This window comes from Lonchura striata, chromosome 3 (genome assembly GCF_050655825.1).
Source record: "Lonchura striata isolate lonStrDom1 chromosome 3, ASM5065582v1, whole genome shotgun sequence".
NCBI lineage: Eukaryota > Metazoa > Chordata > Aves > Passeriformes > Estrildidae > Lonchura > Lonchura striata.
The window spans coordinates 52,356,172-52,383,696 of NC_140705.1; the positions used below are offsets into that span (position 1 = coordinate 52,356,172).

The window sequence follows — 27,525 nt, forward strand, 5'->3', positions numbered from 1 at the left end:
AGAACACTGTTACACCCCCAGTGTGTCTGTGAGTAGGTTGCCTTCCCATCCTGTTCACTGGAGCCTCATGATGGAGATTTGTGCCCATTACTGAACCCCTGATTGAAAACATCCACAGTCAGCCTTGGCTAGTCTCTGCTCTCAATTCCAAACCCAGTTTTTCAAAATGAAGGAAAGAGGGAAGGGAAGGGAAGGGAAGGGAAGGGAAGGGAAGGGAAGGGAAGGGAAGGGAAGGGAAGGGAAGGGAAGGGATTTATATTTTGGCAGGGAATTTGTCTAACTGCTGTTTTTACCTTAGCATCTTGTACTCAAGGCATTTGTTTTCTCATTTTTATCAGACTTGACTATTTAGTATTGCAATATGTTCCTGTTGGGAGTTGTTTCATTACTTTGGTTTCTACTGCATATGAAATTTAGACTGTAATGTGATAAGCTTCTGTTTAGCTTTTGCTGGATCCATTCCACTGTTTTGTCCTCCATCTACACTCTAATGCTAACATGGCTGGAGAAATGTGGTATTCTGAAATTACAGAAAGTTACATTGTTGATTTGCTTTTTTTCATATTTGTTGGAAGATACTGAACTTCAGAAAAATCCACAATTGTGGTGAGAACACTTAAAATAGAGCTGTATCTGCTACAGCTTATGCATGTATGAGTGGTGTGGGTGGGTATTCCCCAGTAACTGATGCTGCGTGCAGCCCTGAGGCATTAACTCCTTCTCATGTGGTGACCACTGTGTGTATCCTATTCTATACTGAAGCTTCCCCACAAAAATCTCCTTCTGCCAAATAAGTTTCCACCTTCTTCAGTGTTAAAATATACTAATTTCTGCCACCTGCTCTGCCTCAGAGAGTCTGTGTCTATGGCCATATGAATATAGCATCCCAGACTTTCATGTGCAGTTCTTATGGACAAATACTTAAAATGTGGCAGATGTTTAACTCACCTGAATCAACAAATCTAGTTCCATAACCAAAGATTCATAATGGTTAGAATTGATACTCATCCACCTATCAATAATGGGAAGTTCTCCTAGCTTCTGCTTCAATTCTGTTTGTCTCTTCAATGTCCTTTGACTTAGCTGCAAGCAATTTTTCCAATGTTTCTTTCATATTCCTGTACTTCTAAGGAGAACTATTGCAATATACATTTGTAACCCTTTCTATCAGGGTAAATATTTCAGCTGCCCTTTAAGTTCTAATGATGGTCTTCTCTCTTCTATATGCAGCAACTGTAAAAAAATTGCCTTTTTTGGGAAGGGAAATTTTGAAACTCAGAACAATCTTTGTTGCTCCTAAGGGACTTAACAGGGTAAATTTACATCATCACTTCCCAGAGAAATAACAACTCATATAGACTCTTTTAATTGATTCACCTCTTTCCATTTGACCACAAGTCACTGGCACATCAGCAAGTTTGGTAAGGTTAGATGGAAATTTGAAAAAATACTATTCTTCCCAATGGCTATTTATCTGTGTTCTTACACCTGAGGATAAAAGTGAGATAAAACACAGTGCCTGCTTGTGAACAGCTATTGCAAGGCAACAGATCTGAGATGCCTCCATGGTGGTTTCTTTGTTTTCTTGCATTTTTAAAATACTGTTGCTACCTTCTATATGTAAACAGGAAAAAATACTCAGTTGTTTCAAATGCCAGAACTATTTCTTTAACAAAAAGCATTTCTCCTTCAGACTTCTAGAAAGACTTGATTTGTCTTCCTGTGGGAATGAATTAAGGCATACCTGGAAAATAGATAACTTTTGTACTCACTATATTTATTTCAAAATACCAAAGAACTGGACACAATTTAGCCTACCTGCTCATTGCTACTGAGCAGAGGAAGGACATGGACCTGGTGGCTGGGAGATGCTCTCTTGCTGCTTTCTTACTTACCTAAGTGAGAACAAACACCAGGATCAGTTTTTACAACTACATTTTAAAGGCCTTTTGGACATTTGCAGTTCCACACCAATACTCTGTATGCATAATATCCCGAGGCACATAATCTATATTAATTTCAATGGAAGTTAGGAGATTTTGGAGCTCCCTTTGCATCTGTTTACCCATACACCCTGTGAGAAAATGCATTTTAATCATGTCATTGGGCTAGAGACACTGTCAATGCACTTTCCTGTATCTAATACTCCCCATGGCATATTAAAATTGCAAACTCACCTAATATTCCATTGTGCATTAAAATGTGTGGATTTATACAATGTCTGTGTTTATGTAGCTCATATAGAAATTGCTGAATGTTTTTTAGATTGCAAAGTCACAAGCACAAATATTAGGGTAAATCTGTTGTATTTAAACCTTTGCTGCTACGTGTATGACTCCAGACAATTGTTACAGCTCATATTTGAAAGTCTGCATATGCTATGCAGAAAAAATTTGCTCCTGGATATTATGCAGTTTTCATCACCTCAAAATTCAGAAAATGAGATGAGGTAGCGGAATTATCATAATAATTATTATAATGTTAGATTAAAAAGAGACAACCAAAATTCTTCTTTGTTTTTGTTTTAGTTTGTTTGGTTTTTGTTTTGTTTTGGGGATTTTGTTTGTTGGTTTTGATTTTTGGTTTTGTTTTTGTGTGGTTTTGTTTGTGTTTTGTTTTGTTTTGTTTCTTCTTCTTGGAATTAAGCAACACTGGGGAAAATGAGTGTCTCTTAAAAATATTTTGGTTTTTATTCAGGTATCACATTGGAATACCTTCATCACAGTTTATTTTATATTACAATGTATGGAGCTACTCAAGCTACAGAGAAGTTATAGCCAAAATATATGTAGTAGAAGTGTGTAAGATAAGTAAATTTACAGTTAATTCTCCTGCATTTTCACATGCTAATGTGTTTGGGATTCTTAAGCTTAACCTTGACTCTTTATTTTCTGAATTTAGGGCTAGTTGAAGATAATTGCACCATCTATAGGATTATTTTTTTATTTCTCCCTCTATGTTACTGATATTTGCTTCTACCCATATATCTTCAAAAGAGAAAGCAGCTGATCAGTTCTTGCTTTCTGTTTAAATATATATATGCTAACATTAACCCTTGACCCATGTCAAGACAGGGTTAAGGTAGACTACAAGGATGAGTAAATATAAGGCAAAAACTATGTGCTTTGGGATCATGACATCTTTTCAATATTTGAAAATAACTGCTGCCAGAACCTCCAGGCTGATTCTCAAGGGAGAGGTGTGGAGAAACTTCTGGCTCTTGATTGAAACTTCAGCTCAGTGAAAATTAAAACATTGAACCCCACAAGGAAACTATTGCCAAAACCACAAAAATTGGACTTTTTGCAGAATAGAGCCTATAGAAAGTAATCGTTCATTCTGAGTTTAGAATGCAACAAATGGTTTGTTTCAGCTAATCTCAAGTTTGGAGTCATACATGTTGTACCTTTTTACCCGCTTGAAAAAGGAAGATCTTAAATGACAAAAAACTTGGTGCCCTCTCTGTGACCTTTGTTTTATTAGGAACAATTTCCCACTGATGACAAATAAGCAGTAAGTTCACCCCATTACACCTGTATAGCCCTACCCAAAATAACATACTTCTTTGTTATCTCCATAAAGGCCACAAATGCACATGAGATTTAAATAGAGGAGTTAAGCCAATGAAGTGTAGTAGAAGCCTATAGCTTACCAAACCAAATAAAATCTCCAGCAATTTGAACAAGGCTTTTGCTGGGACCTTCAGAAGATAAATACTCATCCATCCAGCTCCCTTCCTGTTTTGTAATGTCTCCCTGTCTAATTTAATAAATGCTTTCTTGCTGTTTCTTGGCATCTTCCAGAACAAGGAATGTAAACTGAAAAGACCATGGAGACTATGGTTGGCCCAGGACTGCACAATGAATAATATCAGGAGACACAGAGACGAGTCTGTCAGCCCATACCTCTTGCCATGGCCTCTACGAGGGAAAGTTGCTCAGAGCTCTGTGAAGCAGACTTTTGTTATACAATAGTTAAGGCACATGAAAGTCAGAAGATAAATGCATGCTCTAAGAGGTCAGCTGCTAAAACTACTACAGCACAGAAAAAAAATCTAAGAGTACCAATAGGAAAGGTGATGCTGGAGAGAAAGTAGTACAGCACAAGAAGGATCGCCAAAGGTTTATTGACACTATTTTATGACACCTTCAATCAGGTAGAACATGCCAGGAAAGGACAGTAGCTGCAGGATAAATATATTTTATTTATTTATAGTCTATAGCTGTCTATTATAGTTTAAATTAATGAAACAGGATTTGTACTGTGACAGTTGCTCTCCAAAAAGAACATCCAAATTTTTGATGTCTAAATTGTTTAAAGTTAAAATAATTCCTTTTTAAATAGCGTATCTCAAAATATACATGAAATTAATCTCTCTGTGAAGTGGACTTTCTACAGAAGGCCTGAGATTTATTTCCTATTCATTCATGGAGGAGCCTTTGCTGTAGATGCACATAAGAAGGTGTACTTAAAACATTCATTAATTCTGCTTCTGGGTGGCCTTAGAAAACTATGAAGACTCTAATATTTTGGTTCCATGTAGTTTTGGCTTTCAGAAATAGATCATTATTGTCTACATGTTCATACAGCCTATTGGATTTTTGAAGTATCACAAGAGAGTACTGTATTCATAAAAATTCAATGTTGAATGGCATTTATCTGCAGGTTACAGAGCCCTTTGTAGAAAAGTTTTAAGGGCAAAAGAGTGCAATGTAGTGTGCAAAGAACAGCATGGTTTTTAGCATTGCCACTGGGGATTAGGTAATCCTGAATGAGATCAGTTTGGTGTAGATTTTAGCCTATTTGTCAAAGAGGGAAAGGCTACTCTTGCTTGCTGTTGAATGATTTGAGATTTATACAGAAGGTCTAATGAATTCTTATATATTCAAATAATTCATTTCTTTATGGCTTGTTTCCAAAATTTTGTCTTTGCCCCCTTCTTATATGGTCACTGCAGGGTTTTGTTTGACATTAGGAGAACATTGTGAGAGGGCACAGCCCATCCAAGTGCTCCTCAGTGTCTTCTGGACTAGAGTACTCATCAGTATTCACTAGCTGACCTAACCCTAACCCTAACCCTAACCCTTTCCATTCATGTACTGCAATCTGTTACCTCTTCTTTTGACTGTAAAGTTCAAGTTAGTGGAAGAATATTCTGCATCCTCTTTAATAGCCTTAGTCATACAGTGAGACCTGGGCAGTACAACAGCAGACCAACAGCAGATTGCCACCACAGACTGCCAGTCCTTTGAGAAATAGGTAGTTGGACTTTATGAGGTACCCTGAAATCACTTGTATGATTGGATGATAACTAAGATAAAGGTAAACAGTTTTTTTCTATTGTGATGTAATTCATTACAAAAATAATCAGTTTGACAAATAAAACTGAGATAAAGTCAGATAAAACTAAAGATTTATTTATGTATCCATAGGCCTTACTGACCCTGGCCATCCCTTTCAGGTGCTCTCAAACCCTGTCCACATCCCAGGGCCCCATTTCAGCCCCCCAAAGGCCATCAGCACCTGCCCCAGAACTTCCACAGCAGGGCCACCTTCCAACTCTTCACAGCCCTGCCTTGCTCAGCTGTGCATCCACTGAGCCAGGCTCACCCGCAAGCCAATCCTCAGTCCATTCCCAGGGGAGTGCCCAATGTCCATGGCTGGGGCTGGTCCTGCTGTCCCCAGCTGCCCTTGCCACCAGTGTACTGCCATCCACCATGGGCCAAGGAGCCACTGGCCCTCATGGCACCCTCATGACACAGTCAGTTAAACTCAGGAGAGGATATACACATTTACAGAAGCTGTTTGCAATCCTGATGTTCTCATTACCATGACTGAATCAAAGTCTTTTTAACCTGTCCACATTACTCTACAGAATCATTTTTTTTACATTTAGCAGTCTCCACAATGAGCTTGTGAATCCGCCATGAATCTGTTGCATTTCTTGTATTTCATTTTCATCCCTCTTGGTTGACTAAATGGTCAGAGGTTAGGTTTGACACCATAAATGTCAATGATCTCCACACAGCAGGAGACCAACGTTTGGTTGGCCAGTACTTAAAAATCTGGTGTGTTTTCCTATGTGTCATCCATTCACTGGCATCTCGCAATGTAGAACTACGGCTGTGGTAATCCCTTGTGCAGGCACATGAGCAACTACACCAAACCCACAGATGGCAACAGGTTCAGGTGATTTCCAGTTCTTTGGTGTCTTAAGTGCTTTCCTGGTTATTTCTCTCTTTTGAATGTTGATCTTTTTTATTCAGCATTTCTAATCCTGAGCTAAATTGTAGGAAATTATTTCCCAGCATGGTTTATGTTTTATTGTAGCATGCACACATTGTTTCCTTGCATTCTTCTTTCTGAAGAAATGCTGTGACTTTATGAATTACATTATTATTATGTTTCTGTGAAAAAACAGCAACCCAAGCCTTCCCTTCCAGGTCTATTTTATCCCTATGAGATGGGAATTTGTGGAGTTCATGTTGAAGGAATCACTTTGTTGTTTATTTAACTTTAGGTATTAATTTTACATCCAATTTAGCATTTTCCATACACATATGCTTAGATCTTCTGAATGCTTTTGCAAATAAATAAATAAATAAATAAATAAGCAATAACAAAGCAAAAAGCTATGAAACTGAGATCAGCATTCCTCAGACTGTGGTAATTTCCACCAAACTGAGGACTCCAGCAACATGCAAGAATATTAGACCTATATAACATGAGATTCCCCTATCTGGATCTTGATAAACTTGAAACAAAGATAAGAAGAAACACATCAAGGAAATATCCAAACTTTTCCAAAGAATGTTAGTCAATGCTTTACAGCCTCCTAGATCACACTATCTAGTATTAGGCACAAAACTCCTAAATGCTAAAACTTTGCTTTGAAACATCACTGTGGAAATTAATGGATTAGACTTTTAAAAAAACTGGGTATCATTCACACTGCATTACCCTGAGAACAGGTGTTCAGTACTCTCTGAGTGCTGATGGCACTCTCTGAGTTCAATGTAATATGACTTATCTATGGGTGGACATGGACTTTAATATCTAATGATAAGTCAGAGATAGTATTTTAAATTTTTCCTTGTTTCTTTTTCTGATGGACTTCCCAAAAGCTCTTTAAAGTTATTGCATATATGCTGTGGAAGAAGTTTGTGCCAAACAGACTCCTCCTACAAGTAACAAACATAAATTGAATTAACATTTAAGTAAGAAAATTTTAAAATGTATCTTAAACAATGAGCTGGATTTATAGACAAATTTGCTTAATACAAGTGGAATTTGTAGATGTTCAGGACCAACTTGTAACTCTGTCCTGAAAAATGGCTAGTAGTTTTCATTTAACACTGAATAAGGCACTGTATTTAAAGATAACAGTAGAGCTAATCTGCATTTTGTATTTTGTTTTAAATGATATTTTTTGCCTAAAACCTTTTCTTGCTCCTGCTGGTTATCTCCTTCATTGCTTGTTATATAAACAGTACAGTTCTGCGTGGGGATGAGAGATGGATTAAAGAGTAAGACTGGAGTGAGGTTAAAGATGTATGAGAACAGAGTGGTGTGTCATATGGGTGACATTTATCAGGACCCAGGTGCAGGGGGAGTTGAAGCTTTCTGAGCCAACTTCACAAAATACATCTTTTTATCCACTTTATGTTTCAGTTAACACAGAAAGCAGAGGAGGAAGTGTTCTCTTCCTATCTTATCTATGCCTTCTCCTGGTACTTGCCAGCAGTAGCCTAGCACATACCACCTACTGCAAACACACAGGGAAGAGATTTGACTACTGTTCCATTAAGAAAGCAGTATTCATCAGTCAGTGCTGACTCCCATTTTTTGCGTACTCCATCCTTCAAAGCCTCCCTTCCCTTGGGGATTTGGTATAGCTCATTGTTTTTTACACAGACTAACATAGCTAAAAGATGACTTTGGTATGACTTGGCACTGCTATGAAGCTGTTTTTAAAGCATGCACTTTACATGCAGTTGTACTTCAGTACTGAATCCCACTCGGCACTGATAAGAGATTTCCATCTATTGCGGTAATATCCATAGGCTTTCCCTTTTGTGACAATGTTTACTTCTAACAGAGGATGGATTCTGTGTCTCTGCTCAGAGAAACACCAAATCTTCTTCCAAGTGCCTCAAGATCTTTTCATGGGGGACACTGTGATACCAGCTGTAAAACACTGAGATTTTGTTAGTGGGAGTTTTTCCCTTCCTGACAACAGACATAGGATGCAAATTTCCCTCTTTGCATTTTAGTGTGTTTTTTTCAGTCTTCCATCTTTTCATCTTCTCCATGGTATCCTTTGATTTCTTGTAATATTCTGCTCTAACCTTCAGTGGCACCTAAGATAAATCTTGCCTCTTTCCTTCTGAAACAAGTGACTAGGGCTCTTCCTTTTGGAAAGAGGGAATGGTTGAAAGCATAAATAAACTGGGAATTGTGCATTTTTCTTTTCTTTGTGTGCCTCAGAGAAAATTGTCAAATTGTGTAATCACAGTCTCTAAAGCAGTTTATCAATGAACAACTGACAATTTAAATATGCAATTCCTTAAATAGGAGGCATATGGTCAGGCAATTAAAACCCAAAAATATTATTCCAGTGCATTCAACATCTTCAAGGTGTAGATTTGAGCCTTCTTAAATCCTGCAGCTTTAAAAAGAAGTTATTTTAGCCTCTATCACAATATAATCTGCACACTATAATCTGTGGGAAAGCTCTGTAATTTTTGTATATTTTTATTTCTCATTGATATTTTTAGATTTCTGGCTTCACACCTGACAAATATGTGACCTTCTAGGCAAGTCTGCTAGGATTACCTTACTTTCAGCTTTCTAAGCAGATACCACTAGGGTCAAGTTTGAACCTAAGTCTGCAGGAGTTTTACTCTAAACAATGTTTGCTCCTTATTTCCCTCTTTTCCTCCCTCCTATCCTTCCTTTTTCATTTTGGAACTTTTTTTGCAAATGTGATTTGACCTCATGTCTTTAGTTTGATTTCCAGTGGGAACTTCTTCAAAGGTTGTTTCTCTGGGTATATTGTTAAAGCAAGGCAGCCTCAGAAATGAGCTGTGTTTTTGCTGACTCGTTAGACTGGTTACACTTATGGTACAGTGTATTAGGGATCTTCTCTCAACTGAGGGCTTCCAAGCCATGGATGCAATTATATTAATTTTGCTCTGTAATAACAGGCATCTTAGAACAGAAAGAAATCTTGAAATGGTGCTGCTGAAATAGGCTTTGTTATTTCTAAATTTAGACATTAAGTTCATGGTAGTTAATAATCTTAAGTATCTAAGTAGAGAATAATGAGAGAAGGGGGAAAAATATCCACAACAAAAGCCCCTTCCCCCCAAATGAAAAAGAACTCAGTTTTGCCAATCTTGCACCATTGCCAGAAAGCAGGAACTGAAAGGTCATAATGCAAGTGACTTTATGGTTTTAGGATTTGCAATGTTTCAATGGGAAACAGCATGTTCTCATTCTACTCAGCACTTGTCAGTTTTGGTCCTTGCTATGCAAGGAGATGTGGATAGGCTGGAGAAGAATCACAAAGCTGATCAAAAGACTGGGAAGCCCCTCATATGAGAAAAGGTTGAGAATGCTGGGTTTGCTCAACCTTGAGAAAAGAAGGCTTACAGAAGACTTTATGACCATATTCCAGGATTTAAAAGGGCACCTATGTGGAAGATGGAGACTCCATTCTTACAATGAGTCACATGGAAAAGAGGAAGAGTAATGGCTACAAGTTACTCCTGGGAAGAGTCACATGAGATACAAGATTAATTTTTTGTAATAAGAGCAGTCAACCACTGAAATTTCTCCAGGGAAGTGGTGAGGCTCCCAGTGTTGGACACTCTTAAGTCTCAGTTGTGTAGGGTGCTGAGCCTTGTCTCGACTGTACTTTTGCCAAGAAAGGATGGACCAGATGATTCTTGAGGTTCCCTTCCAGCCTGGTAGTCTATGATTTTAGGTTCTTTTTCAGTATAAGCTTATCTATTGCCTTTTTATGGCTTGTTTTTGACATGGCAGTTATTATTCTCTCTTGCCTTTGACTTTAGTAGTGGTTACACTGACATCATGGCATATGTGTGTATTAGTTTAAAACAATACATTAATAATAATACAAGCAAAATTATATAATTGTGCTTTTCTGTTTTTACACAATGTAAACATTCCATATGAAAAAATATTGGAAGACTGTATGGTTGACCATACAAAAATATAATTTTTTTATATTTCAATTTTCCTATGTTAGGAAGGAGGTAACAGTAGACTTTCTGTAAATAGGCAAAACTATCAGGTTACACAAACTTATTTTTAAAACTTGCAGGGAGACAGAGGGAATCAAAGAACTAAAAGCTTTAACTAGAATAGGTTTATTTCTATAACATGAAGAATAAACAGTTGAAACTACAGAAACACAAGAGCAGTATTAGAGAAAGTAGTTTCAACATCTGAATGCAGCTAGTTGATTTCTTATGGAATTGGGGAAAAAGAACCCAGACAGAATGAACAAGAAAGATGTAAACAAGTAAATTAGAACAGCTTTTACAGTATTTTTTTAATGGATACCTTAATTTAGACTCTCAGTACTCTGAAGTTAAGCAACAAGTGCTGAATGCCCTTGGTAAGTGTTGCTGGTTTTAAGCAGTTCTGCAAAATCATGTTGGGTTTCTTTTAATATACTGCAGAGCCTAATTTTAGGCATTCATTTTAGGAAACTATTAAAATATATGAAATAAATTGAAACTGTATGGCATTATAATAAATGAAATTAAATTAAATCTCTAATTCCTGTTCTAAATTTACATTATTAAGGTATTACAGAGTAAGCAGTGAAATATAGCTTGTACCAAAATAAATTAAGAAATTCCAGAGCTGCATTCTACAACAAGAAATTATTGATACTACTCTTTTATGAAACAAACAAACACACACACAAGCCCCCAAACCCAACAAACTCACACTTTTCTTGAATTCAGTGTTCTGTGCTGACACTTTGTTGACTATCTGGTAAACTGCATAACCAGCACTGAAAACACTCTCCAGTTAATCTACCAAGCTTCATTTTATTGTAATTTGACCTGTAAATTTTTTTGGTTTTCTGTTTAATTTCCAACAGTAGCAAAGATTCTCTATACTATTGAGACTCAGATTTTTATTTGTTCATAAGGGGTCTTTTAAACTGATTACAAGTGTAGTAATTGGAGGTTTCTGCAGAGAAATGAATGTTGACATAACACATGACTTAATACAAAGTTTCTTGGTGCACCAAATATACAGATCCAGCTGTTGTTGCACCTCTCCACAATGCCTGTTCTGAAATGTTTGAAAAATTTGGATAACTATGAAACATTATCTCTGTCCCTTCTGAGAGAAGAAGAATGCAGGGAAACTCTACAGTTTTCCTTTAGAGAAAACCTAAAAGAAAAAGTGGTGTCAAGACAAAGCAGGGTAAAATATAACAGAAAGCTTTTCTTGCTGGGAGTGGATGTGATGCCAGGAGGGATGTCTTGCTGTGATGGATGGGAGCTGTTTCCTTCATTCACTACATGTAAGACACTGTGCTCCTTGAAAGGGCTGCACCTGAGAGCAGGGAGGGATGATGCCTGTTTCCTGTTCCTGGTGGTGACTGTTGGGGTTCAGAATGGAGCCATGGCAGATGGGAAGTCTGGAATATTCCCTCAGAACAAGCCAATCCAAGCCATGCCAGGGGGAGAAGTGTGGCTGTGCAGGGCTGGGGTGAGGAGCACAGGTGTGGCTGCAGGCCAGTGCCATCAGATCTGCCAGTCCCCAGAGGAGCAGTGGGCAGACCCACAGCCTTGCCTCAGGTATGATGGAACAAAGCTGACGTTATCTAGGGTTATGTTTGTGATATATTGAACACCAGGAACCTGCTAAACTTTCCTGAGCTGAAAGAAGACTAGGGGAAAGGATCCTCCCCTCACGATGGCACAGTAAGTAAGGGGTAAAGGAGAGATTTCCTTTACTTTTTTTATTTCCAGCAAGTTGGAATTTTTACTGTTCCAAGAGTGACCTTTTTTCAGTATGTAGTCAAATGTAATGTAGTTGAAGAGTTTAAAAATCCCATTTGTATGCCTGTTTCGACTAAAATGTGCAGCCAGAACCACCTCAAAACTTAGCTAACCCAGGGTCAAAACTAAAAATTATGTTGTCATTGCTACAGATATTTAATGATACACCCTGCCACTCAGCTTCTCTTCAGACTGATCCTGCTTAGAATTCTTAGGAATAACTTATAAAAAGAAAGACCATTTCCCTTAGGTGGTTCTTTTTTTGTTACAGTATGCTAAAAATGTCTGCCAATGTCTTTGTGAGCCCTTTTAAGCTATCTCTTTAACCCACTGCAGGAGCAGCTGCATTACCAGAAAGGGCAGGCTCAGCCTTCATAATCTTTCACATCAATTTGTTCCTGGACTTCACACTGATTCTTGTTAGAAAGCTTTCTCTGGTTTAAAGCTGAAATCCTCCTTGCTGTGAGTTTACCTTGCAGCCCCTTTTCTCATCTTTATTGAACATGGAGAACAGTATATTACCCTTTTCTTCATAGCTGTAATATGTAGCTACCAGTATTTTACCTTTTATCGTGTTTTTCCTAGTTGTTTCTTCTCCATAAAATATAGCCCAAATTCCTTCACTATTTCTGTATGCTTAAAACCCTCTGATAATTCTTGCTGCTGTTCAAATGCTCTCTTTAGTCAATCCACAACCTTATTTAATTAGGGTCCAAGAGAGAAATGCTTTTACAAAAAGCAAAAGAACCAAAGCCAAAGGATTATAGGCATTACCTTTCTTTTTATAGCTCAGTAATAAAATTATGCTTTGCCACAACAGGAAAGGAGCGTTGGCTTGTGTTCACTAATGATTGTGATAAATCTGATATAGATTTTTGTCTGTAGATAGGTACAGTGTAGATTGCATATGCAATCCATTATAAGCTTCTGTTCAGCAACTCAGCAGCTTTGTCATTTTTTCCATCTTACATTTGTGCAATTGTTTATCTGTACACAGGAGAAGAGCTTTAAAACAGTAAAACCAAATAATTACTTGTTTTTTTAGTCACCAACAGCACAAGTATTGGCAAAATCTCTCAGTATACAGCTGAGCTTTATTCTAAGTGAGAACCTGGCTGGCACAGGACAAGCTCTATTAAGTGTGCAGTTGCAAACCTATACTTGCTATTCATTGTGTAATTAGGATTTTAATAATGGTCTGCTCTTCAAGGTTGAGCAGGAGTTTGTCCCTTGCTCCTTCATAAATGAAACTGCAATAACAGATTGACAAAAATTTTCCTTTTCATTAGATTCAAGTATTTTAGGGAAGCTAAAGCAAGCTTGCAACAGACCACATATGAAAATACATGGTGGGAAGTAGGAAATTGTAACAGTCTGGAGCTGCTTCTTCAACACTGTGATTGACAGATTCAATAGGAACATCTGGTAAACAACTTCATGGCATGGCCTGCACAAGCACACTGTAAAATTGTAAATGTGGTCTGTGGAGGATAAGGGCTCCTTAGATCTGACATTATGTTTACCAGGCTCACACTTTTCTAGCAGGAGAGGCCCTTTACCGTCTACTGTAAACAGAAAGAAATCAGAGGCTCTCACATGCAGGGCTGTTGGCAGATCACCATGAACTTGTTTCAGCCAGAGCACACTTCGTCGTCATGGTCAGTGAAAGCCTCCGAGCTTCAAAGGTAAGTCCTGTGCTCAAAGAGAGACATTGCCATGACCCATGACTCCTGGCAGATTTGGTTTCAGTTACTGGAAGATTCTCAAAAAATTCAAAGGCGCTTCAGCTCCCTTCAAACTTCAGCAAAGAGCAACAGACCTCCTAGACAAAGCGCAAAGTGTAGCGCTCGCAGTCCAGAGAGAGTCTGCATCTTGATTTTACTAGAGCAGATGTTATCTGCAAGCAATTAACATACTTGTCATCACCAGTAAAATAGATACAGAATTCTTCGAGCTTTTTTTTTATCCACCCTAAAGAAAAGTGTTTGTGCACAAAGCAAAATTTCCACATTAGTATTAAAATAACATTCAGTGAGGCAAGCAGCATGTGTCACTTTTTTAGTTTCTTCCAGATCCTTTTTTATTTCGAAGAGCAATGCTGTAACACTTAGATCAGAGCTAGAGAACACATTTAATCACTGAGCTATATCTTTTAACAAGAGAATCTTTGATGTGTGTATTTTTTACTTCACTGCTATTATTTTCAAATGCTACTGTTTGTTTTAGGTAGGACCACAGAAAGTAAATATCCCACTATTATGAGTGTGGTGGGTTGACCCTGGCTGGACACCAGGTGACCACCAAAGCTGCTCCATAGCTCTCCTTCTCAGCTGGGTAGGAGAAAATATAACTGAAGTCTTGTGGGTTGACCACTTACAAGCTACCATCGTGAGTAAAGCAGACCTGACTTGGGGAAATTAGCTTAATTTATTACCATCCAAATCAGAGTAAGGTAAAGAGAAATAAAATCAAATCTTTAAAAGCACCTTTCCCCCACCTGTCTCTTCTGCCTGGGCTTAATTTAACTCTCCGTTTTCTATACCTCCTCCCACCAGGAGCTGCAGTTAGTTCATCACACACTGTCTCTGCCAGTCCCTCCTGCTCAGGGGTAGAACTCTTCACAGCCTTCCCCTGCTCCAGAGCGTAGTCCCTCCTACAGGAGATACACCCCTACCAATATTTTGTGTGTTAGTCCTTCCTATGGGCTGCAAGTCTTCACAGACTGCTCTGTCTTGGGTCCTTTCCACAGGCACAATCCTTCAGGACCAGCCTGCTCCAGCGGGTCCCCCCGCAGGGTCACAAGTCCTGCCAGCAAACCTGCTCTGGTGTGGGCTCCTCTCTCGTGGGGCCACAGATCCTTACAGGAGCCTGCTCCAGCACAGGCTTCCCACAGGGTCACAGCCTCCTTTGGGCACCCACCTGCTCTGCCCTGGGGTCCTCCATGGGCTGTGGTGGATCTGTGCTTCCCCATGGACCTCCCTGTGCTGCAGGGGCACAGCTGCCTCACCATGGTCTGCACCAGGGCTGCAGGGGAACCTCTGCTCCAGCGTCTGGAGCAGCTCCTCCTCCTCCTTCTTTGGTGTTGGGCTCTGCAGAGTTGCTCTCACTTATTGCCATACCCCTCTCACAGTTGAAGCTGAAATTGTGCAGATTGTTTTTTTCCTTCTTAAATGCATTATCCCAGAGGATGTTGTTAACAGGCTCAGCCTTGGCCACTGGAGGTTCTGTCTTGGAGCTTGTTGGCATTGGCTCTATCAGACACAGCCAAAACGTCTGGCAGGTTCTCACAAAAGCCACTCCTGTAGACCCTCCACTATCAAAATTTGGCTCCGCAATTCCAACACAATGATTTTCACCACAACATAACCTCAGTGAAATCACTGATCTCCAAAGAGCTGTTTTCTGTTTATATTGATGTATGAGGAATCCAGGGACGTAGCTGTATATCATCAGTGTGCCTGTTTTTAAAATTCTGAATATGCTTTGCAGAAATCACATCCTTAATAAATGTACTACCTTGTTAAAATAGCTACTTTAAAGGTTGCATACTAACCTGTCTTCTGAAGAATCTTTTAATTATCTTACAAACTTAGAAGACCTAGATCTACACCACAATTTCTCTGTACTCACAGTTAGTTTTTCCTTATGAAGGGTTATTTACATCTTAGCTCATCAGCTCAATGTGCTTCTTGAAATAAGCAGTGTTAACCTAATTTACAGAGGAATTTGCTTTTAGAAGGTCAAAAGCAGGCAGCAAGCTTTAGCATAAAGAGCTAGCAAAAGAAATTGAACTTGAAACCAAGCTGCTCTGATTCTACTTTATTTAATCTATTCTTCCTAAATATCCCCAAGCTCTGCAACAGCTTCTGTGTTGATTAGTGACAGGAGTTGAGTAGAAAGTGACTATCATGCCAGAAACACTTGGGGGCAATGAATCTGGAATGAACCACATGTATTTAAAACTAGTGACATCTTGAAGGAGCCTAGGGCAGAGAAGTTTCCTCTAAACAGAGGTTTCTAGCTCAAAGGTCCTTGAATACTTTTTGTGAGTAAATGATCCTGTGGCATGAGCTCTAATTAAATCATATCAGGCCTGTTCCATATTACCCAGCATAATCTCTGGAGCTTGCTTCTGTACCTCTGCCTCACCCACCAAGCCCTCCTTGCTTACGTTCCAGATGCACTGACGGTTACTGCAGACGAGCTCATGTAAAATGAATGCATGAATGGGATGGGGAACACCTGAAGGAAGAAAGTTTGTGTACTTAAAACTGTGTGAGACATTACAGCCCATAGATGGTGTGGCAAAGAAATCCTGCCTTTATGCACTATGATGATAGGTGGAAATGGAAGATTAAATGATAGCTCCTGAAGTTCTAAACAAAATTATGATGGCTCCCCTTTGACTAAGAATGATGTGGTCATGACAAGGATCCTGGTTATAAAGCTGCAAGTTTGACACAGGACCTCTGTAAAACATCCTTCTGTCTCAAACAAAAGTTCTCTCAAAGAGCTCTTAATCTTCTAGTGTCATCTACTTAGAGAATAAAAAGATAATATGAATTTCAGTGGATATCTCCTTATTTACATGTTGAAATGTAAAAACCTCTGCTTCGCTGGTGAAGGGCAAGGTGAACAATTCAGAGACTATCTACTTTGTTGGAGCACCAACCCACCTTTCAGCACTTCCCCAAGATTCCCTATAATTTTATTATGTCCCATTCCAATAAAGCCATGCAGCACCTTTATCCTCCTCTTTCCATAGTTTCCTTTTGCATGTAGATATTGTTTTGTCTTTCACAGGGGAAAAAAAAGTATAGAGAATAAGCCACATAAGTGAAATTAGCCTTCTATTGAATTTTACTGTCTTCATTATGTAGTTTCTACTCTGCAGAACTACTGAAAAGCATAAAAAATTACTATTGGGCTAGTGCCAATAAACAAAAAAGTAGAAATGCATTTTGGATAGTTTGGGAGCCTCAGTGGCAGGTATTTGAAATACTGAAGGTTTTATATCAGTAGAAACTTTAATAATTGAGGATGCCAACAGTGTACTTGTTTGAAGGCTGTCTACAATATTGATCCTTTGAAGACTGCAGTCAATAATGGTTTAGTCAGTGCTGGCAGGATGTTTTGTGCCAGGGAATCCAGGTTGCCAGAAGCAAGTGGTTAGTTGATATTGAACAGCCAAGCTTCAGAGTGTTACTGTGGCCCACTCTATAACAGTGGTAGTACAAAAAGCAAAATTACTTTGTAGAAGGCAGAAAAATAGAAGGGGAATAGATGTCGTAAAATCAGGACAGTTGAAGAATGCCTCTATGGAAGTAATCAGAGACTAGAATTAAGTTAGACTTTACAAGAGATTTCATCTGAGCTGGAAAGTAGATGATGGAATCAACCATGGAAATTTTCCTGCTTAAAAGAATAGTTTACTTTTCATAGCTGTGATTCAAAATTTTGTTTTCAACATCTTGTGTCTTGAAAATAACCCTCTTTTATGGAAGATAACTTGTTTGGTCTCATAGTTAGATGTAATTGAGGAAAAGCAAAAGCACTTAATAATGCTTCCAGCAAAATTGCAGTAGGACTTCACATGGCTTTTGTTCTCTTTGGTTATGTTCAGGTTCAGAATCCTTCATCCTGACTAAAGGTGATGGAAGCTGCTACATTAACCTGTGAGTGAGCTCCTGTATTCCTTCAGAATCCTTTTGAAGAGATGTCTTCTCAAAATATGTGAAAAATGTGTGTTGATTCAGTGGAGTTTCCTTTCAAGTACAAACAGACTGAAATGAGTAAGGCCATGTCACCACACATAAAACCTATAATTTCCTTTTTCCTTTAAAAATTAGGATCAGTTGAATATTGATGTGTATGCTACAGTTTGTGCTGCTAGTAAGGCTGGTAACCATTTCTTTAAAATGTCACAAGCAGACATTATCCTAAGTTATGTAAGACTCTAATTAGTTGATTCAAGGGATATTACCTTACAGCACAATCATTAGTGGTACTGTGAAAAACTGAGACCTTCCTGTGTTGTTTAAAGCCTGTTCATTTCAACACCAGGCTTGTTTACACAGTTAAACAGAAAGACTTATTAGGGATAAAGAACATCCTGTAAAAGGAGAGACTGTATTCTGGAAAAAATACAGAAAAGAGTTAATAAGAGGTTACCATTGCAATGGCCTGTATATGCTGACCAGACGGCATTACAATTGAATAAGAAATTGTATTATCTATGTACATTGTATGAGCTGAATTACTGCCTGATCATTGTACTCAGACTTATCATAGCAATGCTAGAAAGAAGTTGACACACTGAAGGGAGTTGAAGAAGAGCAAAAATAATTATGAGAACCCTAGAAATGCTCCTTAACAAAAAATGGCCTGAGAAGTTTCACTATTTTCACTTGCAGCACACTACTGGGAGAAGATAGAGATTTTCAATAGGAAGAGTGTTATAACAAGATTAAGAGGATGAGTGTTGAATGAATTCAAACAAAATGTACTCATTCCAATTCTCTTTGACTCTCTTCTTTCTATGGACACATCTGCATCTAAGTTCTTGGGTTTAAATGACTCAAGGTTTTTTCTGGGCTGTGGTAAGAAAATACAAATTATTTACGTTGTCTCAGAGTATTTATGAAATGGTTTGAATGAAAAAAATACTGATTTACTAAAGCTTTCTGAAAACAATTATTTTGTAAAAACACCCCAATTTCTGTGAGGGACTGTAACTGAGCCATGGACAGGGCTCCAGAACAGCAGCAACAGTGTTGCTCTGGAACAGCAAACAAAAATTTCCCTGGACAAATTTTTCTGGTAAATTAGGTGTTTTAGGGGCCATTTTATGGCAATAAAGTCAACTGGCATGGAAGATCCCATATCCATATTACAAAAATCTCTTTACTGTCCATTGCATGATAGCTACTTCCAATCTACCTATTGGAAACATTATGTAAGGAATGCCTGTTTCCAGACCATGAATTCCATACTATGAAATTATTTGGGAAAATAGCAAGCAGCAGTCTCTGGCAAAAATGATCCTGGGATTCTTCTGAAATTTTGTGGACAATCAAATCTCAATGGAACAACTCCTGGGACTGTCTAATACACTAGAGTACATGAGGTTGTAATGTGCTGCTGGAGATCTCAAGCCATCACAATCAGTGGTTTCGTGCTTTTTCACACAGTGGACAGACACATGAATCAGCTGGGCTCCAGAACAAGAAACTGTAGTGTCCAGCAGCAGTGTGTGACTGAGAAAGAGAAAATAAAACTTTGCTTTACATCCTCTAGTAGCCATGGTACATCCTCTAGTAGCCATGGTAAGCATTTCACTTCTTAAATGCTCTTCATCTCAGTTTCCAAAATGAAAACAAAACCAACCAACCAATCAATCAAGCAAAAAAACTGGCATCAAAAGCCTGACAAAAGCCCTTGACATCAAAAGTTTCATAGACCACCAAAAGTGACAACTCTTGTAAAATCAAATCACAAGTTTGTCTTGAGAAGCTTGGAGAAAAAAAGGGCTTCAGTTGATGTTCAGAAAAGTCTCATGACCCAGGCTACTTTGGCTTTTGAGTGTACAAACACAAACACTTATGGAAACAAAGTAATTCGGAATTACCAGTGTTTTTGGAAAATCCAGAAGGCATTAGTTTTTTATGCACTGCAGGATCTGTATTTTTCTCCTTGGTTTGTGCCACAGTGGCTTTGTGCAGCTTTTAATTGCAATTGGAATAAATTGAAGTATGTTAGAGACTCCTAAATGGACTATGCCTTAGATACAGCATAGCATTATAATATGAAAGTGGAGTGGTTGGCAGCTGAACACAGACGTCCCAATGGGACCTGTGCCCTGTAGCCTGAGACAAGAGGTTACACTGGATATTTGCAGCTTAGTTGCTATCCCACACAAAATCCCAGCAAGCTGCATTTTTTAACAAACAATTTTATATGCCACATCCTCACCATTGATGACACTGTCAGAGACTGCAAACAGATTCTGTTAACTTGTTTAGACTGGTTTCCCCATTGCTAAATAGCATTTGGTCTTTAATATTTGGTCTTTACAACTCTCACAGCTTAAGTGACACAATGCTTTCACATTATTTTTACATAAAAAATTATTTAGGGTTTTTTTTTTTTTTTCAGTATGGAAGAAGGAAAATTAGGTATGGAAGAATTTAAGAAAATTAAATTTTCACTACTCCAAACTGGGCAGAGTAAACAACTAGGATTTTGCCTGGGAAGTACTGATATTAAAAATTCCCATCAAATTCCTTTGGGAGGGGTGTTAAAGCACTTTTTAATACAGATGATCTCTGTGTAAAAGGGCTGGTATTCAATACTAGGTCCCCTCCCCTTCAGAACTGTGTGGGCTGCCTCCTTTGCTATGTGCTCTCCCATAATACCCCTATGGCAATGACAATGGTTGCTTGCACAGAAAATTAATACTAGGAAAGTATTTATGCATTTGTACTGTATTGAGTGTGATAAATGTTTTCCCTTTCTGAAAAACAAAACACTTGTATTTTCTGCTTTTGTTCTTCATCTCCTCCCATCTGTTTTGTTTCTCTTAGCTGGAAATGAGAATAACAGCTGACTCTGTGGATTGCCAGTGGTCTATGGAGGGTTTGAAGGCCTCTCTAAAATCTTTGAAGCTCCATTTAAAAAATAATTCTGTCCCAGTTCATGTGAAAAGCCATATAATTCTTTCATCAGATCATAATTATTACAGTGAAAGGACTAGACCTATTTTCTATCTTTGTCAATAGTGAGGGTTTTGTGGCCATGTGGCCCACTGAATAGCCAGCATTTATGTCTCCAGCCAGAAGTATTTGTCTAAATGCAGGCTTGTTATGAGGGTGATATAATGATTTCCTTCACCCAAAGTAGCAGACCCAATATATCTTTTCAGATTGCACTAAAAACACAAACATTGCATGAGAAGCTTCTGAACATAGATCTCAAAGAAAGGCAAATTCAGACACTGTTCATTATTTAAATACCTTCTTCACTGTCTGAAATAGTGGGGACTTTACAGCTATAAGAATCACAACAATTTAAGTAGAAACCTGTGGTCTTTTGCTCTTCCAAATACAAAATCACCACAAGAAGAAACACTTGTGTTATGGTTCAGCACTCTAGGCTACTCTGTAGGGCAAAGTTACAAAAAAAATGGAGTTGTATATCACAGCAAGTTAATCACAATTTATTGGAAACTATAACAGAATGACACTCATGAGCTACTTTGCCTTTAACCACAGAAAAACCCATGGAAATTCACAGGTTGTTGGGGTCATAGGAAGAGAGTCATAATTAAGGCCTGCAAATTTTCACTGACACCAAGTGACTAGAGGTTTATAAAACCAATTTAAAGAGCACAAGTTTTCTGTAGCTAATAATTAATACTTTGGGGTTTGTTGTTGTGGTTTTTGTTTAGGTTTTTTATTTGTTTTGTGATTATTTGGTTTTGGTTTTATTTTTGGTTGGTTTTTTTTTTGGGGGGGGGGGGGGCTTGGCTGGGGACATTCTGACAGAAATATTTAAAAGACCCAAGATGCTCCCTAGAATAGCATATTTTACACTCATAGATGTTTGTGTTTTCACTTTATCATTTCTCAGTAGTGGATTTTCATTAGTAGCCTAATTTGACATGATTACTAATGTGAATCAACTTAACTGCATCTGGCTAAATAAACATTGCAATCATTTACAGGGCAGTTACTACAAAAATTGGAGGAAGGACCTTGTCCATAAGGTAATCAAAGCATATGAAACCAGAATGTCCCTTTTCCTTTCTATTACAACCAGAAGTGGGAAGAGAAGTTGGTATATGCCAGCTTGGCCAAGGAGTAAAAACTTTTTTCATTTTACATTACAAACAGGTTTTAGATTTTAAGTCCATAAAAAAGAACATAGACAAATATTGCTTATTTTATTAGTTGCACCAAAGTCATGTTGGCAAGTGAAAAAATAATATTAAGCTGAAATAGCTTCATGTGTTTCCTATTATATAATCAGCTGGTGATGCACAGGACAAGCTTGCACCACTCGCTAGTCAGCCTGGTGGTTATGGAACTCTGAACCAGCACGGTGCCGTTCACTGGGAATGATAGAAGCAAAAGCGTTCAGAGTGAGCACACATCACCTTACAGGACTTAGCCCAGCTTAATAGTGAGGTTACTGTGACTAGTAGTCCAGCGTGGCATGTCTAAGAAAAGGTTTTATCTACACATGATGATGAAAATGGGTGTTTGTGTACATTAGTCATGATGTGTTAAAATGATCTAAATGTCTGGTGTGCATTAATTGGCTGATAAGAAGGAAATCAGAATGCATCTTTTCTGAAGCTTAATTTAATCTGGTTTAAAAATGTTTAAACACATTTCATTTTTTAACAGTCGATTGTTTAATTGGCATACTTAAATTGTAATGGTGTCTTTGTCAAAAAGCTTCTGAAGGAACAGTTGTCATAAGATAAGAAGGAAGGTCTTCACACAGATTAAAAAACCCCAAAAAACCCAAAACTTGTTAAAAGTTAGGAAGGAGTGGATAGGAACAGAAGGTGAATTTTCATACCAAAAAGTTTTTAGAGTAGTGTCACAGCAACACATGCTTGGGCCTTAGCAGAATAGGCCGTTGGAATGGACTTCATAGATAATTTAGGGAAGAGCTGAACAGAGAGGTGACAAAGTTTGTTGATGATCTTCAGTTATTTAATGTAGTAAAGCTGTCTGTAATAAACTAAAAACGGTTTATTTATTCATATAGTTATTTATATATATTTATATATTATTTATGTGCTGTGTGACGGAGAAATGAACAGCAGCAAAAAATTCAACACAGGTAAACATAAAGTGACACAGAAAAAAAATTACCCTTATTTTATTTATAGAAAGATAACCTTCAAGTTGTTTATTTCTATTCAGGAATGAGATCTTGAGTTATCTTGATATCTTAAGAAAGAAAACTCTAAATTCAGTTCTCATTCATGGGAATAGAAGGTCCACTGTGCTATACAGTTTTAATAACCAAAGCTTATTCCAAGGTGTTGAGTTATTCAGCATTCAGCTACAAGTGTAAGCATGCTGCATCAGAAAACTCAAGCAAGAGAGTCAAGAGATAAGTATATGAAATACATAGTACTCACTAATATAGACCCTATTACTGTAGGATTGCCCAAAAAATTTCTTCTATGAAAGGAAAAATTAAATAGGCATTTTTGTGGATATTTATCTTTGTTTTACCGTCTGTGTAGAAGAAAAATTCCACTATGATGTATTTTTGTTCTTAGTGCAATGTGAGTACATTTAAGTAGCCTAAAAAATAGGGGTAATATTTACCTGGATTTGTATAAGTGTGTATGTATGTGTGTGTTTGTATCTGCAAATATTAATCCTATCTATAGAGTAGTTTATTATCTTTCATATTCTATATATACCTATCTTCAGTATATTCTGTCACATTAATTAGATGGAATGTATCATAAAATTAGCAGCACTGACTCATATTCATGGCTTAAACTATTTTAAACCATATGTTTTTCATTTTCCTTGGATGCGGATTTTTTCAGCAGACTGAAAAGTTAATGTAACTTGAAAGATAAGTACAAAAAATCAGTTTTTCATATTTTTCTCTTTTATTTGATTTATTATCAGAGAAAAAGAAATTATTAGGCTCGTTATTTTCCATTCCAAAAGAAAGGATGGATACATTTGTTGCTTCGTTCCTAGGATAAGGATCTATAATAGAAAAAGTGCCTAACTTTCAAGTTAGAGAAATATCAGTTTGTTCTATGCAATCATCCCATGCCTTCAAATTTTAATAATGGCTGCAGCATTTCTCATGTCAGTTATATGCAAATTGCTGATATTTCTCTGGGCAGTTTGCACACTGCCATCTCTAAATCTGATATGTGGTGTCTGAGACTTCAAGATGGTTTGTTCCTTAAAAATTGGGTTTGCTGTGTGGCCAGCTGTCCCACAGATATCCCCCTTCTCCTGCCCCTCTCAATATTAAGGACAGGAAAAAATGGCACCTCAGCTGCCTTTTTGTTTATAAGGAGTGTGACATTTTTGCTAAGGTTTAAAAAAAATGTGAAAGGCATTGAGAATAAAGGAGAAAACTTCAAGAATTTAAAGGACTCAAAAGTTCTGATTGGTTTTTAAGCTTGAGAACTTTTGGTTGTTAAAAGATAAGGGATATATTTTGTCATCCAGAGCACTAGCCTAAAACCTTAACCTCATTATTAGCATGGATTTTGGAAGGGCTCTCCCATGTGGTATACAGCCAAGTGGCTCTTCTAACTACAGCCAGCAAACCCAGCTCTTCTTTCTCCAGTGATAGCAGTGACTGTGTTATTGCAAAGCAGCCATGGAGCCTCCTTTTCTGTCTTCAAAACCACAAAAGCACAAATGTTAAAGACATTGTGAGATTTGAGTGGATAGTTTCTTTTGGGCTTTTTTTTCACTCTTCTTCACTTCCCATGTCTGATCAGGATTGGAAATGGAAGTGTTGAAAGACCATACTTAGGTATTATTTATTGAGCACTGACACTGTGCTTGGAGTTTAACCACTCTGTGAAACACCACAAAAAGAAATTACTTTTACTCTATTTCAAGCCCAACCAGAATGAGAAATTACTGGAAGTTTCACAAGAATACTCTGTTTTTGCAAGACTTCCAGGCTAGTTCTGTAGATCAAAGATGGTCAGGCAGTCTTGGATGAAACCCAAATGAACATTCAAATATTGGGTGCTTAGCCAAACCAAAGTGAAACTCTGAATTGTAAGTTTTGCTCTCTCTTCTGTCCTTCAGTGTTGATAATACGCAGGTTAAGCCTGCCTGATGCAACCTGAAGTTTCTATTTGAACCATAGATAATATTTTGGGTCCTCTGTGTATGCTTTTTATGGCTTGCTAACAGTCTTTCTGATACCATTTGTAATGATGTGGTGTAAAGTCTACTGGCTCACAGTAATATACAGAGCTAATTCATATCCAAGGGAATGTGAGCTGCTCCTACAACATGTAGGAACAAATAATTACACTATTCTGTTACAGGAAAAAGGCGGTTAATGTTAACATACCATGAGCAAGGCTCACATGTTATATCTTCTATATTAGAGCTGGTGTACTATTCCACACCAATGAAGTGACAAAACTTGAGTCTTTGTGCTCTGGGGTTGTTTTTTTCAAGCTACTCCCCACTTGCTATGGAGTAAGCACTTGCAGAGAATTGCCATGGTATTTCAACTGAGTCAATTTTGTTTCCAAACAATCTGATTAGAACTCATATTTTTGTTATTAAAATAATTAAGTAATTATAAAGTAAATAAATGAATAAATGTAAAAATAAATATAAAATCTCCTTCATAAGAGATGTGACACTGACCTTCTCAGTTCCATCCCTTTTGAATTTCTGTCCTCGACTAGTAGAACCTTACATATTGCTCCTCTTGTGGACCAACATTTCCACGATCCTGAAGTGTTGTCATCCATGTCTCCCTGTCATCCTTCAGGGCTTCTACATCATGCTTTAACATGTAATAAAATAATGGTTAACTGTAATGAAGACTGTGTTATCTACATGTTTTTGTCACCCCTGGGTCTCACAGAGACTAGGATATGTGACAAGATGCTCCTCTGCTGCCAGCTTTGTGTCAGTTTGCTCTGTGACTTGCAACAGGCCTGCTGGATTTACATGACACAATTTCTCCATTTGTGAAGGATAGGCAAGCACACTCCCTAGCTCAAAATAATTTGAAGGCTGTATCTGCAAGAGCTCTAGGAAAGATGCATATTATTATTATTCTGCTCTATACACAATAAATTAAAAATACATTATTTATAATAACGTAAGTTATATATTCTGGTGTGGCAGCAAGAAGTATTTAAACTTACAGAGAAAGAATCATCCTGGTTAGAAAAAAATCATGTCTAGGTTCTTGACATCAGACACAAACTTCAGGGAAGGGGTAAGTTTTAAATTCTTAATAATGGCTATTTTATGATACTCATAACAGCAATGTCAAATACTTAAAAATACTTGGACTGTGCTGTTATGATGTGGAAATCTACAGAAATAATTTCAACTTAAATGAAAATTAAGATGAAGTGTGGATCTAGTTGCATATATATGTCACATAGTGTGCAGAAAAAACTTACTCTTGCATAAAATCAATATTTAGTGGTCAAATTTTCCTCCTTTCTCACTAATAGTAGATGGAGTCATATGGTTCAGCTGTAAATCTACCAGCTGGAAGTAATGAGATGAACTGTCCATAGCAATATGAAAGATATGCATGCCTATTCAAAGGCAGACCATCTGTGGAGATCCATGGAGAAGGACAGTAGAGAATTTTATATAGACATACAGTATAGGAGTCTCTCGTGATACTGTAGGAGCTGTGGGGGCCTAATCTTTACATTTGACTATTAAATTAGGAAGGGCAAAGCCTACACAATACCAATGGTATTAGTCATGTCTGGAGGGGCATCCAATACCAGATGTCACTTTTCTGATCTTTCATGCTCAGCTCTTACAGCTTTTGGCACGTCAGAGTTCGCATCTGAGTACAATTTAAGTTATAACAATACAATCAGCATGTCTAACTATTTTTGCCTTTCTTTCTGCTATTTTGGGAGCTAGGCTGTGGTAAGTCTCTGTTGTTTAATCTAAAAGCCTTCCTTGTCCCCGTCTCCAGCCTCATGAGGTAATGCTGGGAGATGTCAGAGAGCAGTGTTAAGGAACAGTTGTTTGACAAGTGCTACTGGTTTTAAACTGAATTGCTTGTTTATTGGCTGCACAATCATTCATCTGTTAGCATAGCATAGAAAAAATAACGTTGACAGTAAAATAGTATCTTTTCTTGGTAGAAACTATTTGTCTTAAGTGAACAAGTGGTTGTTTTAATGTGAATACAGTTCTGTACAATATAACAGGAAAGGTTTGTTTATTTATTTAACTGGCAAACAAAAGCTTTCATGATCAGACAAAAGAGGATATATGTAGGGAATTGTGTGCGGAGGAGTATAGTCTGCTCTTCTGACTTGTTATAAGATAAAGTCATCTCCCTTTATGCAGATTATTCATGTTTATTTATGACATTCTGTGAAAGGAAAGACACTCAAATGCCTCAGGGCTATGGCCCAAAGTAAATAACTTGTCATAATATACCTTGCAAATGATAATATAAACCACAGGAAATCCAGGGAGGAGATGCACATACATTCCAAAGCTGGGAAGTTATTGAATGTTTAGGCTTAAGGAGCAGATAGTTTTGATTGGGGATATTTCCCTTGTTTCTGTATGTTAGATGAATTACTCTGCATGAGTGATATCCATTGTACTGTGTTTATTCTTTTCTGCTTTTGTTCACCAATCACTGTGATGTCTGGTCCTTTCCCAAAGATGATCTGTATAATAAATATGTTAAGTCTGACAAGGAATGGATGGTAATGCAGCAT

The 27,525-nt window shown here is 37.7% G+C and overlaps 2 long non-coding RNA genes across 5 annotated transcripts in view; one reads left to right on the forward strand and one right to left on the reverse strand.

Annotated features, from left to right (window-relative positions):
* Nucleotides 1-27,525, reverse strand: part of LOC110479691 (uncharacterized) — a 126,721-nt gene that overhangs the window by 17,746 nt on the left and 81,450 nt on the right. Inside the window, exon 1 of one of the 2 annotated variants that reach the window (XR_002466973.3) lies at nt 1,819-7,102. The exons of the other annotated variant lie outside the window; for it this stretch is intronic. This is a non-coding gene — a long non-coding RNA (uncharacterized LOC110479691). Of the gene's footprint in view, nt 1-1,818; nt 7,103-27,525 lie in introns of those variants that run through there. 2 annotated transcript variants of the gene reach the window in all.
* Nucleotides 1-27,525, forward strand: part of LOC110479692 (uncharacterized) — a 181,410-nt gene that overhangs the window by 7,939 nt on the left and 145,946 nt on the right. The gene's annotated exons all lie outside the window — the stretch shown is intronic.